The sequence below is a fragment of the Cibotium barometz genome, chromosome 7 (assembly GCF_041138505.1).
Source record: "Cibotium barometz isolate CiBa-2024 chromosome 7, ASM4113850v1, whole genome shotgun sequence".
Classification (NCBI taxonomy): Eukaryota; Viridiplantae; Streptophyta; class Polypodiopsida; order Cyatheales; family Cibotiaceae; genus Cibotium; species Cibotium barometz.
In genome coordinates this window covers 28,429,510-28,444,607 of record NC_141052.1, presented here as the reverse complement: position 1 = coordinate 28,444,607, position 15,098 = coordinate 28,429,510, and positions in this window count along the sequence as shown.

Sequence of the window (15,098 nt, the reverse complement as noted above, 5' to 3'; positions counted from 1 at the left end):
CCAAACTTGCTCAAGATTGTTCTCCTCAATCTCTCCACCTTTGGCCAAGCCTTTCAAGAGGCATCTCACACAAGCTTAGCCAAATCTCCAACTCAAACCATTCACGCCAATTCGACGCCAGCAACCCGCAAATCGTGAACAAGCGTCGACTGGTTTTCTACACCATTTCTCTACGTGTACTTTGAATTGGGGTAAGCCCCTTTAGGAGCTTGTTAGCAATAGCAAGAGGAGTCTACAACTTAAATTTGGTAGCATGTTATCCATTGAGTTGGTCACGACAAGTAGAAAACCAATCACCGTGTTTAGGACAAATAAGCTTGTTTGTTGGGTTTGACCTAAGGTTTTCTACATAGGCCTCTTCCACACTTCAAGCACAATATCCTCATGCAAAAATCCCCTTCAATGATAGCTTCCACAAGCTCAATTGAAGCCTCCAAAAATTGGGCTACTAATCATCGTGATTAAGCACTAATTACTATCATTAATGTTGCATTATCAGAAATTGAGCTGAATCAAAGGCAAAATTGAAAAATTAGAGTGCTATTCCATTGTGGAAAACTTTTGTTACATCAAAATTCATCGCATCCGCTTACATTACTCAATTTAAGAGAATTTTCTTCATTATCATCCTTGTACTGGGACTAGACACTGATCGTGAATCATTATCACGTGCAAAGTATGAGATTAGACACTGCTAACAAAGCAAAATAAAAGCTTGTTAGTAAGACCTTCTTAGTATGGAGCGTGTTGAAGTTGTTTCAAGATTTAATGGTGATGGTTTTTTCACATGGCAAAGCAAGACCATGTACTACAACGGAAGTTGGTGCAATTCCTTCTTCGGTAGGTGCTTCTACTTTCTCTTTTCCGTCATATCCATTACCTTCTACGGATCCTTTCTCTCTTTCTTCTTTGTCCTTTATGCCTTCCTATCCACATACGTCTATGCCCTCTATGGTATATCCCCCTACATCATCTATGCCTTTTATGGCAACTTCATCTACTATGATTCCTCCTTCTACTACTTCCACTACTACTCCTCTCCCCACTCAATCATATCAGCCCTTTAACCCATTCACTCAATCTTTGAGCCTTCCAAGTCTTTCCGATTCACAAAAGCTTACCCCAAACAACTACCACACTTGGTCCTTGTTTATGCAACTTCTTTTGGAAAGCGTCGGGGTGTGGTCTATAATCACTTCTCCTCATATGGTGCCTTCTTAATATCAAACCTATATGGATGCACGGGCCAAAGCTTTACTTGTGCATTGAATGTCTACATCGGTTGTGTCTCAATTTCTTTCTACAAGGAGTATGGTGGCTCAACAATTATGGCACGCTATACAAATGCAATATGGAAGACTTTCAACGGTTAAGATGGCTAAGTTGGAAGAAGATTTGGATAAGCTTTCTATCTCCGCCGAATCCAACAACATAGTGGAGAAGCTTGGAGAATTCAATCGAATCAAGCGGCAACTTGAAGAGTTTGGTACATTCGGTGGTCCACAAGATACTTAGTAAATTGCCTTCTTCTTTTGAATCGTTCAAAGATAACATCTTTCTTCAAGTTCCTTTGAAGAGACTATGGGTCTTCTCATGATAAGTGCCTTACTCGCAAGCAAAACAAAAAGAACTCGGCTTTTGTAAGCCGAGTTCCTTTCCCTTCCTTTGAAGAGACTATGGGTCTTCTCATGATAAGTGCCTTACTCGCAAGAAAAACAAAAAGAACTCGGCTTTTGTAAGCCAAGGCAAGGGCAAAGGCAAAGGCAAGGGGAATGATCAACGCAAAGGCTCTAATTCCAATGCTAAAGATTCTTCAACCAAAGGCGACAAGGACAAATCAAAGGATTCTTCCAAGGAGTGCACTTTCTGTGGTCGTAGTGGCCATACGGAGGATCGTTGTTTTGCTAAGAAGGCGGAATCCAAGAAGGTCAAAGCTGAACTTGAATCCAAATCTAAGGTTCTTCTACATCAACATCTTCTCACGAACAAAGACAAAGACAAGAAGGAAGACGGTAACGCCAAGGTTGCATATGTTGTTATGTCTTTTACTTCTTCATGTGACACATCACTTGTGGTAATCAAAGATCTTGATTGCCCACAGTGGTGCTACCTCTCACATGACGAATAGTTCTTCTTTATTGGAAAACCATAAGTCTATCTCTTCATCATCAGTACACATTGGTGATGCTTCGTCTCTCCCTGTGATTGGTATTGGTGATGTTTCTTTTGGAGATGCTATCTTACATGATGTTTTGCATGTGCCTAAGATGTCTGCCAACTTATTTTCTATCTCTAAGGCTACTTCTAAAGGTCTTGGGGTTTACTTTAATGATGAAGTGATTGAAATCATTGATAGACAGTCACTTTCTTGTGTGGCACATGGTTATCAAAATGCTGGGCTTTATCATATAAGCTCTTTTACAGCACAGTTGTTGCCACCACATGAGTCTCATCTTCATCAATTATTTGCTTCTCCTAAAGCACTTGTTTCTAATGAAGATAGTGATCTATGGCATTTCCGCTTTGGCCATGTTCCTCTTGCTACTTTGCAACATCTTGTCTCACATGACATGGTTATAGGTCTACCAAAGCTTCAGAAACCTCGCCATCACATTTGTTCTTCTTGTGCTCAAGGAAAGCAACATCGGGCTACTTTTCTAGAGGAGGCTACTCATAGGGCCACATGCATACTTGAGCTTATTCATGCTGATCTTGCAGGACCTATGGAAGTACAATCGCTTGGTGGATCCAAGTATTATATGCTTCTTGTGGATGACTTCTCTCGCAAATCATGGGTTTATTTCTTACCTAAGAAGTCTGATGCTCTTTCTCATTTCAAGGTTTGGCTTGCCCAAATGGAGAATCAAGCAAGTCAAAAGGTATCTTTTCTAAAGATTGACGATGGAGGTGAGTTTACAGCATTTGAGGATTTTCTAGCTTCAAAAGGCATACAACGACAAACCACCATACCCTACACTCCTCAGCAGAATGGTGTGGTTAAACGAAAGAATAGAATAGTTAAGGAAATGGCCCGCTCCCTCTTACATCATGCAACGCTACCTTCCTCCTTTTGGGGTGAGGCTATAACTACTTCAGTTTATCTTCTCAATCGCTCTCTTACGAAAGCAGTGGATGGCATGACTCCACAGGAGGCTTTCACAGGCCACAAGCCTACTGTTTCTCATTTTCATGTCTTTGGTTGTGTTGCTCATGTGCATGTGCCTTCTTCTAAGAGGAGGACTGTTGATGCTAAGTCCAAACCTATGATATTCACAGGATATGCTTCTCGCTCCAAAGGGTTCCATTTTTGGGATCCTTCTCGTGGTGAGGATATTGTTCTTTTTCACGTGATGCCATCTTTGATGAGCATGTTTTTGGACTTGATGAGTTACCACCTTCTACATCTCTCTCAGATCCATTTCCATCTCTTGAGCTTGAGCCTCTCTCATTTCCTACAGTCTCATCCTCATCTACACCATCAGTTCCTATTTCATCCCCTCCATCCATTTCGATTGCGACAGCTACTACTTCATTGGATTCTACACGGACTTTTGGTCCTCCAAGATGGGTTCACTCTCTACTTCAAGATTCAAGTATAACACTTTTAGATGCTCAACAATCTACTACACGTGTCTTACGTACACGCCCTTCAGTAAATATTGCCTTGATGTCTCATATTGGTGATGTGTTTGAGCTTGAAACGGTTAAGGAAGCTCTTTCCTTACCACATTGGTGTGAAGCAATGCAAGCAGAGATTTCTTCTATTGAATCTAATAACACATGGCAGTTAGTTCCACGACCTTCACATAAAAAGGTCATTGGTGTTAAGTGGATTTTCAAAGTCAAGTTTCATTCTGATGGTACTCTTGATAAGTACTACAAGGCACGACTTGTTGCTAAAGGTTCAGACACTGATGGGGTTGTTATTTTGTGACCATTGATGTTAGGAGATAGTCACGGCTGCATACATTAGCTAGACCCAACGATAGTATCTTAATTCAAAGCTAAACTCTAGGCTTGATAAGCTAGAGATTAAGAAAATGGTATTTTTATGATTTTGTGTTAACAAAAATAATGTGTTTATTCTTTTAGATTATTTATAAGTGGTTCAAAACTACTTTGATTGATTCTAAATGAGAAATAGATTATCCTATTAATTTAAGAAAAGAGAAATAATGGAATTAGCTTAATCTAGTGGGATAATCATAATTAAGTTTATGATTATGGTTAAAATTATGATTTAAATTCATAGTTTGATTTTAAACATAAAAGAGAAACTACTATCATATGTTCATTACAAGCTTTTAATCTTTAGAAAAATTTGAGAATTATCAGTAATAGCAACAAAGTTATGGTAAAATTTTTAAAAAATAATACATATCTTATTTTTATGCATAATGCTAAAAGAGGACTTCCTACCATATTCTAGGATTGGACATCCTATGCAAAAAGAATGATTTTCATCATATTCATGAGAAATATTTTTTTGTAATTATGCATAATTAATTGATTATGAGAAAAGAGTAAATTTTGGTAAATTTATTTTTATGCAAAAAGAGGAATTCCCATGATATTTGAGATCCAAGTAATTAAATAGTAAAAGAGGAATTTTTGGCATAATTCAAATTATGAGTATTTATCAAAAGTGAAATTTTGAGTATTATTATTTTTTATTGGAAAATATGGGTAGAAATGATTTTTTGTAAATCCCATGAACCTTTTATTTAAAAAGAAGAATATTGAATATATCTTACTTGATAAATTTGAGAAAGAATATGAAAATATCCTTTGAGAAAACTTGGATAATTCTTATTCAGAAAAAGAGAATCTAGAATCTCCAGAAGAATCGAGGATCCAATGAGTAAATGAAAGTTTAGAATTAGTTCTCATTAATAAAGCTTAAGGAATGAAAATACAATATGTAAATGAATGTGATGAGATGTGATGCGATGTAAATGGATGTGGATATGAATGTGATAAGATGTGAGGAGATGTGAGTGGATGTGATGAGATGTGATGATATGTGAATGGGTGTGATGTGATGTGATGATATGTGAATGGGTGTGATGTGATGTAAATGGATGAGATTGAGATGTGAAGTGATAGATGTGCATGTGAATGAATCGATGGATGTGGATAGATGTGAATGTGAATGAATGGATGGATTTTGGTAGATGTGCATGTGAATGAATGGATGGATGTGGATAGATGTGAATGTGAATGAATGGATGGATATGGATAGATGTGCATGTCAATGAATGGATGGATGTGGATAGATGTGCATGTCAATGAATGGATGGATGTGGATAGATGTGAATGTAATCAATGGATGGATGTAGATAGATGTGAATGTGAATGAATGGATAGATGTGAATGTAATGAATGGATGGATGTAGATATGAATGTGAATGAATGGATGGATGTGGTTGAATGTGATGAGATGTGGATGGATGTGGATGAATGTGATGATATGTGAATGGATGTGATGAGATATGGATATATGTGGACATGATGTAATGTGGATGGAATGAATGAGATGCGATGTGGATAGATGTGGATGTGATGTAATGTGAATGGAATGAATGTGATGTGATATGGATGGAATGAATGTGATGTGATAAGGATAGATGTGGATGGAATGTATGTGATGTGATGTGGATGCAATGAATGTGATGGATGTGAATGGGTGTGATGGATGTGAATGGGTGCGATGAGATATGAATGGATGTGATGAGATGTGAGTGGATGTGATGAGATGTGAGTGGATGTGAATGTGATGTGATGATATCTGAATGGATGCGATGAGATGTAAATGTGATGTGATGATATCTCAATGGTTGTGATGTGATGTGAGTATGATATGATGAGATGTAAATGGATCGAATATGATGTGATGTAAATGGATTGAATATGATGTGATGTGAGTATGATATGATGAGATGTAAATGGATTGAATATGATGTGATGTGAGTATGATATGATGAGATGTAAATGGATTGAATATGATGTGATGAGACATGAATGGATGAGATGTGATGTGGATGGATGTGATGAGACGTGAATGGATGAGATGTGATGTGGATGGATGTGATGAGACGTGAATGGATGAGATGTGATGTGGATGGATGTGATGAGATGTGATGTGGATGGATGTGATGTGATGAGATGTGGATCTGAATGATTATAAATGAATGTGATGTAATGTGAATGGATGGATGAGATGTAAGGTGGATGAATGTGATGTGATGTGGATCTAGGTAGATATGAATGGATGAGATGTGATGTGAATGGATATGTGATGTGATGTGGATATGGGTAGATGTAAATGGATGAGATGTAATGAGGATAGATGTGATGAGATGTAGTATGATGTGGTTGGATGAGAATGGATGCAGACAATGGGAATACATATGACTGGATGTGAAATGTGAATTGATGTAGAAGAATGTGGAATAACGAGAAATGATGTGGAATAATGTGGAAAGATGAGAGTTTGTTAGAAACTATATTTATGAAACCTATTTTTAAATGACTGTTTTATGTCAAGAATGCTTGGAAAGCATTTTGACCATCTTGTGAATGAGGTCGTGGAGACCTAAGTGATAAAGTTGCAAAACAGCTGACGGCGGAGAGTCAATGGAGGACGTCTCGCGTAGCAAGGTCGGCCAAGGTGACCAGCCTCGATTTGATTTAAATGGTGAGCTTCCGGTACGGTGGATGAGGGACCAAGGAAGCAACCTATGCGTGAAGCGCTAGGTGACTTGCGAAGAAGGAGCCTAGAGGGTGCTGACCATACGTTGCTCGGGCTCTGGGTCACCGAAGATACCCACGCGTACGTCGAGGAAGAAAATGGAACAAGGAGTTAGAGTTGTTTTCTGAACTCGAGCATGGATCTGGTTGATTGTCCTTGTTGGTCCTCAATGGATGAGTCCATGGCTCTTTTTTATGGATTTTTTGGTGGTTGATCTTGCTGATCTTCGGAGAGTCCATCTGGATTTTCTTAAGAGAATATATTTCCGGGTACTATGAGCTAGGAACTATTGAAAAGGCCCCTGAGTGAACAGGTGGTGAGTGCTCTGGTTGCCAATGATGCCATAGGTACACCGATGAAGGAATGATTGGAAACTAGAATTCAAGCTAGATATTTTGGAGGATTATTATCAGTGATACTATGGTTTCATTAAAGATTGTTTTAAAGATAGCTGAATCTGTGAAACAGGCAATTTCATATTAGGTGTGTAAGTGGTGTGACTATCTTGTAATTTGCTTGAAGTGACGGCTAGGGGGCCTAGGAACTCTTTTCCCTAGTACCCGAGGCAAAACATAACCAAATTTCTAAATGGATCCTATCACCACGGTGGTTGGGCAAGTGGCTAACCCATGGGATTGGATGGGGTTAGGCTAGACTGATGGATCCCTAAAATGAGACTCAATTCTATTAAGTTACGATAGTTGTAGTAAATCCTAGATTATTAAAAGACTAAGGTCATGTAAAAGGGTAGGAGAAGGGTGTGTGTGTGAATGGACTTATGGTCCACTAGCTCACCTTTTTAAAGGTGAAGCGAGAAGGCATTAGGCATGGCGTGCAAAAGCCAAGTTGTATTTCTAAGCAACTTAATAAGCAAGATCTCTTCTTGTATTTTGTGATCTCTCTCCTCCACATGTTTGAATCTAGCATGAGCACCACGAATTCTAACATGGTATCTAGAGCTTGGGTAGATTTGGTCACAATTTGGCTGGTGTAGACTAGGTTATCTTGTCAAGTACAAGATGATGTCCAAAGGTTTTTGGCCATTCATCTCCGATACTAAGGTTATAGCTGAAGATATTGAAGATGATGAGAGGGCACAAGCCATCATCATGCTTCATCTTGATGAGGCTCTTATTCACCATGTGGACCAGCTTCCGAAAGGAGAAATGGGATGAGCTTGATAAGCTCTATGGAGCTCGTGGTAAGAATTCCAAGATCTCACTTAAAATTGAATTTTTTAGCTTGGAGCTCAAAGAGGGAGACGGCATTGGAGCCTTTATCTCTCACTTGAAGGGCCTTATGGCTCAACTTGCATCAGTGAATGCGATAATGGATGAAGATGATGTAGGCTATTTTGCTAAAAGCAATCAAGAAGGTGTACCCTACCTGTCACCACCCTGAAGAACATACCTAATCCCACCCTTGAAGGAGTCATTAAATCTTGCCTTGATGAAGAAAAGATGCCAAAGGGAGGAGCTGAATCTTCAAATGCATCGACTTCATTGAATATCGAACAAGCTTTGTCACATCAAGTGATCAAAGTAAGGTGTACCCATTGCAAAAAGGTAGCTCATTTGGCAAATAATTGTTGGATCAAATATCCCAACAAGATGAAATGTAACAAGTGTAAACAAATGGGGCATATCACTTCTAAATGTCCTAACAAAGAGTCAGAGGAGGCTAACTTTGCATCAGCCTCTAACTCCAGTGAGAAATTGTTTTAAATCTCAATGTAACAACACCTATATTCCTAAACCTTGTACGCCTAATGTTATAAAGGCAACCTATGTCCAATACCACCTATTCCAATTTTCTTCATAGTTGGTATTGAGGGGGGGTATTAAAAGACTAAGGGCATGTAAAAGGGTAGGAGAAGGGTGTGTGTGTGAATGGACTTATGGTCCACTAGCTCACCTATTTAAAGGTGAAGCTAGAAGGCATTAGGCATGGGGTACAAAAGCCAAGTTGTATTTCTAAGCAACTTAATAAGCAAGATCTCTTCTTGTATTTTGGGGTCTCTCTCCTCCACATGTTTGAATCTAGCATGAGCACCACAAATTCTAATACGGATAACCCTTGTTCTATGGAAAAGAATCAATGGATGTGCCTCTTGATGAGAAAAAAAACGTTGCTCTATGATCCAAGTGCAAGTCTTTTCCTTGATCTGACCATGAGACTTACGGGTTCAGTTGGATCAGTTTAGTTAGTAATGACCTTGACTACATTAGAATAAAATTATCCTGGAGGACGCCTGTTTGCTGGGCGAGAGAAGTTTTTCTAGGTTTGGTTTTGGAAGAACCGAGGGATTAGTCTCTTGTTTGGATATCCGTTGGGTGAGGCCCCGAGTGAGAGTTTGTGCCTTACACAAGAAGTGCTACTTCTATTGCTTGCACCCCTGAATTTGTTGCGCGAAGGGGGCAGGGATCTTTCAATTTAGGTCAGAAGGGTGTTGAATAGAAGTCAGCCATGGTGTGTAGGTTGAGTCAATTGGGAAAGCATCTGTAGTTTGTTTTGATGAAAATTGTTATAAGAAATCAATTGTGGATGAAGCTCTGAGATCTGAGGAGTCAACTTGAGAGTCAGATCTGAAGGTAACTAGTAGTTTATAGGTCAGCTAGAGCCAACACTGCAGCAAGGAAAGTCATCTAGAAGGGTAAAAGGGTAGACATAGTCTGATTGGGTTGAGAGGAAGTGGTGGTTGATTGGGTCTGACAGTCAGGGTCAATCTAAATCAGTCACACAGTTGGATGAAAGTGTTCCACAATCAGTTATTAAGGCAAGTCTTTGTGGCTAGAGTGTCTCGGTGTTTGTCCCTTGGAGGATACATATGTTGAAGGATCTAAGTAAGTCAGTCAGTTTAGCTAGAGGATTCAATCAATTGTCAATCGATGGTCAAATAGAGTGATTTATGTGCCTATTTGGTTGGATCTATCTAAGATCTTGAGTGTTTGGATGAGTTAGAGGACACCAGGGTGAAGAAGTCAGCTGGATCAACTGAGTTAGCTGTGTCAGATTTAATCCACATTCAGTCAAGTCGGAGTTAGCAGAAGGTCAACAAAGAGTTTCTAAGTGGTTCGACTTGAGCTTTTTGAAGGTAGTACTTGTACCTCATCCAAAGATTCGGCCTCCACATATTGATCTTGAAAGATACGTTTTGAACGAGGGAAAACTTGTATAACATACCACCACTTTGGAACAATTTGATCGGCGTGAAACACAACTTAATATCACAAAGGAAAGGGGTTACATTTTTATTATACTACATCAAGATTTAATTTGGGATTGGTTGGGTTACTAACCTGTTTGACAGTGTTGCAATGAATAATCTCTTACAAACATTACCTTTAAAATGAAATGACCCCATCGACTAACCCTATAGTGCCACCAACTCACCAGCTAACAAGCTTAGGGATGTTTCTATCAACTGCCTTGCCAGTTGCCCACCATGCTCGTATCCTGCGAAATTGCTGAAGGGCACTTTCTTTGTTTGGGGCAGTCCTCCACTTCTCACACATCTCCCTGTGCTTTTCTTGATGTGGGCTATAGATGTACCTCTGCGTGTGGACACGAAGGTTGTCTTCCCAATGCCATAAACATGACCTTTCCCTTTCAATCATCTCCTTGCTGTCGTTGAAGACACATCTCACTGCATTCCAGTTAGCGCCAACCTCATCCGCCATAAACCCAAAAAAATTTACTACCTTCCCTGTGTGCTCCACCATTACCAAATTCATGTTTTCCCAAAACATGACTTGAGCATCCTCATCCTCTTCTCTAAATTCACAAGTTGCTATTGTCAACAGCTCACCAATCCTGCATGCTGCAAATGGAAACAGAGTTATATTAAAGACACAAAACAAGCAATGCTCTCTACCGCTTGTAACTTACATGTGGTCATAAACATGTGCTCCCATTGTATGCCATCTAGTATCCACTTGATGCACATGATCAAAGCAGACCCATGCTTGATGAAGATCGCCATTACCATCCTTGTCAATCCCTCCCAGAACCAGGTCCAGTAGTAGACATCTTAAAGATAAAGCAATGCTCAGTAGTAGTGGTGGCTTGCAATGGAAATCGAGAACCATGGAAGAACTCAAAATGGCATGTTCTTTTTAGATTAAGAATGGCTTCATATCCTTCACCCAGAGGCCGTGTTGTTTTTCATGTTTGCATTACCATCTGCTTCACCCTGCATTCATAAAGCATACTTAGTGTATTAAAGATGATAATTGCATACTATTCTTTGCTAAATTGTACTTCCTACGTACTTTTTGACATTTATCAAACTTTGCAACTCTTGCGACATCTCCTGCAGCTCCCTCTCTGTCATGAATTCTCCTTGTGCCTTGTCATCATCATCAGTGAACGCTCTTAGAACCACCTCCCTTGCCACAATCATTTGTACCTTTCTGGGCCCAGCGTTGTGGTCGATGCCCACTGCACGTGCTACAAAGGCCTTGATATTTTGTATCGATGCTCGGCACATTCCCTTGGAAACCATGTGTGTATATTTGCCATAATGAATAAATAGTCTGCTGTGCATTGATTCTTTTGGCATAAAATAATAGACACAAGCAGGACATTCTTTAAGACACATTGGCACATGCTTGCAGAAAAAACACTCAAGGTTCCCGAAGCTCCCAATTGCTAAATTCCCAAATTTTGGAGATTTTATCAGCTGCCCATTCCAATGGAGTTTGTTTGGTTGATTCATACGTGTCCTAAAGGAGCAATGCTCATTCATGCACTGGAAGGTTCCCCCGCAGAAGCTCTTCCTAAGAACAAAAGTTTTATTGGCCCTAGTTTGCGTTTGTGGCTTTGTCCAAATGTTGCCCTTGTATTTTTGCTCCATCCCTTCCATACCTTTCCCACCTTCAAGCTCGTATGTACTGAACTCTGGGTACACCTTGGGAAGCTCTTTTAACTTGCCTTTGTAATCACAATCATGGATTAAAGTGTGCAAGACATCAGTAGGAGGTAACATGCGGATTATTTGAAGAAAGAGACCGCACTATCAAACTGAACATCTTCCAAATGTTGAAAGCACTTTTCCACCACAGGAGAGACCTCTACCTCCTCTTGCAATGACCCATGTGCTTGGACATTGATTTCTTCTATCTTCAGTGTCCAAGTCACTGCAAAGCACAATGCTCTCTAATTCAATGCACAATGCAAGACAAAAAATATCAAAGTCAAAGTTAATGCCACTTGCATTGGAGTAGTCTTTCGAGAACCGGGAGGAAATATAGTTGAGGGGCGAGCCTTGTTCTAGGGTCTCAAAATAATTCTCTGATTTGGCAATATATACAGAGGACAATGAATGCTCCAGGATAAAATATGCCTCGTCTCCAATCCCTGCATACAAGTGTAAAGGACAAATGGGCTCATACTCTCCTCCAATTTCAAGTAAGGCCTCCACATTTATCCCACCAATAGTTCCAAGCTTCCCCCGGATCATGTTGATTGACACAAGACATTTGCCATTCGAGAAGGGGACTCGGATGCATGCACCCATTGTAGAATGGAGGAAAACACGAGCCTCCCTACATAATGCAATCACAACAACAATTAAGGAATTTACATTGAATATTAGCCAAAAATATTTTAATACTAGATGTTCTTGCTCTAATCAATAGCATATACCAGCCATAATACAATTTTACCAGGCTCATTTTAAGACTATGGGTAGAAGCAAATAAAAATATTTATTGCAAAAACAGTCATAATGAAGGGTATCAAAAAGAGTACATGTTGTATATATGTATATATGTTTGTGTGTGTGTGTGTATGTATACACACACACACACACATATTTGCTTTGTGTTAGTTCTTGCGCTTTTTCATAATCTCCTATTAGATTTCAAAAACTCTACTAGTTGGATGCCATAGCATAACTGTGCTAGCTAGATTTAAAAAAATCAAAAAAATATTGACCAAACCCTTAAATTTTAGTGTTGAAATTCATAAGTGTTAGGATAAAAAAATTTGTCCAGTGCCTAACTTAGGGTCGGCTACTTCTTATGAAGCAATTACTTAAGGCTTTTAGTAGTCAGGACAGAAGTATCTTCCCTCGAACACACACGCAGAGAAGCGATCATGAAGCATCATACATCTCCCCACCAAAGAAACGCTGATCTCATGCGCAGGGCCCTCTCCCCAATCCAATCTTTCTCCCCAACAAAGAGACGCAGAAAGGTATCATCCATGAATTTGTGCTATTTTGCCTGAATGAATTTGTGCGCTCAGCGCACAAAATAATGTTTTGCTGCCGCCACACTCCACACAGTATGAGATGTGCGGCGTTACTTCTTGCTATTTTTCTTGAATGAATTTGTGCGCTCAGCGCACAAAATAATAGGATGTTTTGCTGCCGACCATTGAAAAAATCATCACGATTTTGAGTTCGTTTCAAGCTTCGGGGGCACTGCCCCCGAACTCCCCCGCCGACCCCCCTTGGATCCCCCCGACGGTGGCAAAAATTTAGAGAGAGTAGTGTAAGAACATGCTATCTATATGGTGCTATCTCAAACACATTGCATAGACTGTCTCTCTTACTATTGTCTATATTATGCATAGACTTTGTGTATACAAGAAGCTCAAAAAACTCACATTTGATGTCTTCTTAGTTGAGAAATGGCTCACACAGTCGAGAGAGGAGACCGGCAAACATGTGCATCTAAAGAACAATAGCACAAAAAGAAAAAAGTTTGTCCTTAAAAAAGTGTTGGATTGCAAAATATCACTTCTAAAGTTTATTAGTACTCAATATTGAATGCCTTGAGATTTGGGCTACCGAATCTTTATATATTTTCCAATAAATTTGAATGCCTTGAATTGAACACCTGAAAAGGGCTCCGTAAATATTTTCCAATGAAATTTTTTAAAAAATATTCAATACGGAATTGAATGCCTTGGAATTTGGGCCAAAGCACTGCATATGATAATCTCAAAGATATTCTGTTCATTAATGAGTTGGCCGTTTTGTTGGACAGTGAATGTGCCACCTTTGTTTGATGATTGTGTTGCAGTACTAAATTTAATCTCTTTAGTGAATGTGCCACCTTTTTTTGAAGTTTGTGTCGTAGTACTGAATTTGCTGTTAAAATAATCAATTAATTATACAATACGAGTAGAATACTATTTGAAGATTTATTCTTCTATTTTTGCATGGCTATCTGGTTTTCAAATGAGTTCGAGTCATTTCATTAGAGCATCTTGCTTGAAAGGTTCTTGTTGTGCAAAAATGGATGAGTTACCTCTTGCTAAGCGGAAAAAGAGTGTGCAGGTTGGCCCAGGTGAGAGCTCATCGAGACACACAAGGAGGCAAGCTAATTTTTCCAGCACTTTGGAGGAGGTCGCCTCCTCAAACCCTACTACGGAGCAGGCGGTACATATCATAGATGACACTAACCTAGAGGTGGATATGGATAGGCAGCATCTACATAGTGATGAAAGAAATGAGGAGGATGGACAAAATGTAGTGGGGGCAATTGAGGAAAATAAAGGTGATCAAAATGAGGGTGAGAATACTCAAGGTGGTGATAATGAGGAGACGAAGGTGGTGATAATGAGGAGACGAAGGTATTTAGGTCTCCACCTCCACGTGTTCCTCTCTATAGGATGATCCAGAAGGAGGCAATCCGAAAGGTTTCGCCCTCAACAGATAAGTCTCTTACTCGAAGCTTCAAAAAACTAGGTGGGTACATTGAGAGCATGGGAGCTTTCACAATATCAATTATGGACTTGGAAGGGGAGGAGACACCATTGACACAAGAGAGGGAGGAATCTTGGGATGAGCATTGGAGGACTGTGAATCAATAGTTGTATTCCAGAATACATGGCTTCGGCACGCTGTGTTCTACAATAACCCAAACTCAATGTAAACCATTAGAATAGACCTTCATGCAAAAAGGATTTGCTTTTTATCTAATTTTAGAAGACACACAAAGAAATCAAAAGCTCTCAAGTTCGCGTTGCGCGCACGCGTGACTAAAAAATAGCAAACTATAGTTTTAACATAAAAAACGGAGGAGGAGCGACTCGGGAGCATTTCGACCACTTGTCCTGGAGGTGTCCTAGGATTTTACCCCCCTTTTGAAGCCAACGGAGCGGTCAGAATCTCCATTAGAGCAATGTAGCAGAAGATAGATTTTGGGGTTAAGCAAAAGCTCTCGAGTTCGAGTTGCGCGCGCGAGACTAAAAAGCAGCAAATTGTAGTTTTAACATAAAAAACAAAGGAGGAGCGACCGGAGAGTATTTCGATCAGGTGTCCTGGAATTTTACCCTCCTTTTGAAGCCAACAGAGCGGTCAGAATCTCCATATCAGAGCAACATATCATAGCAA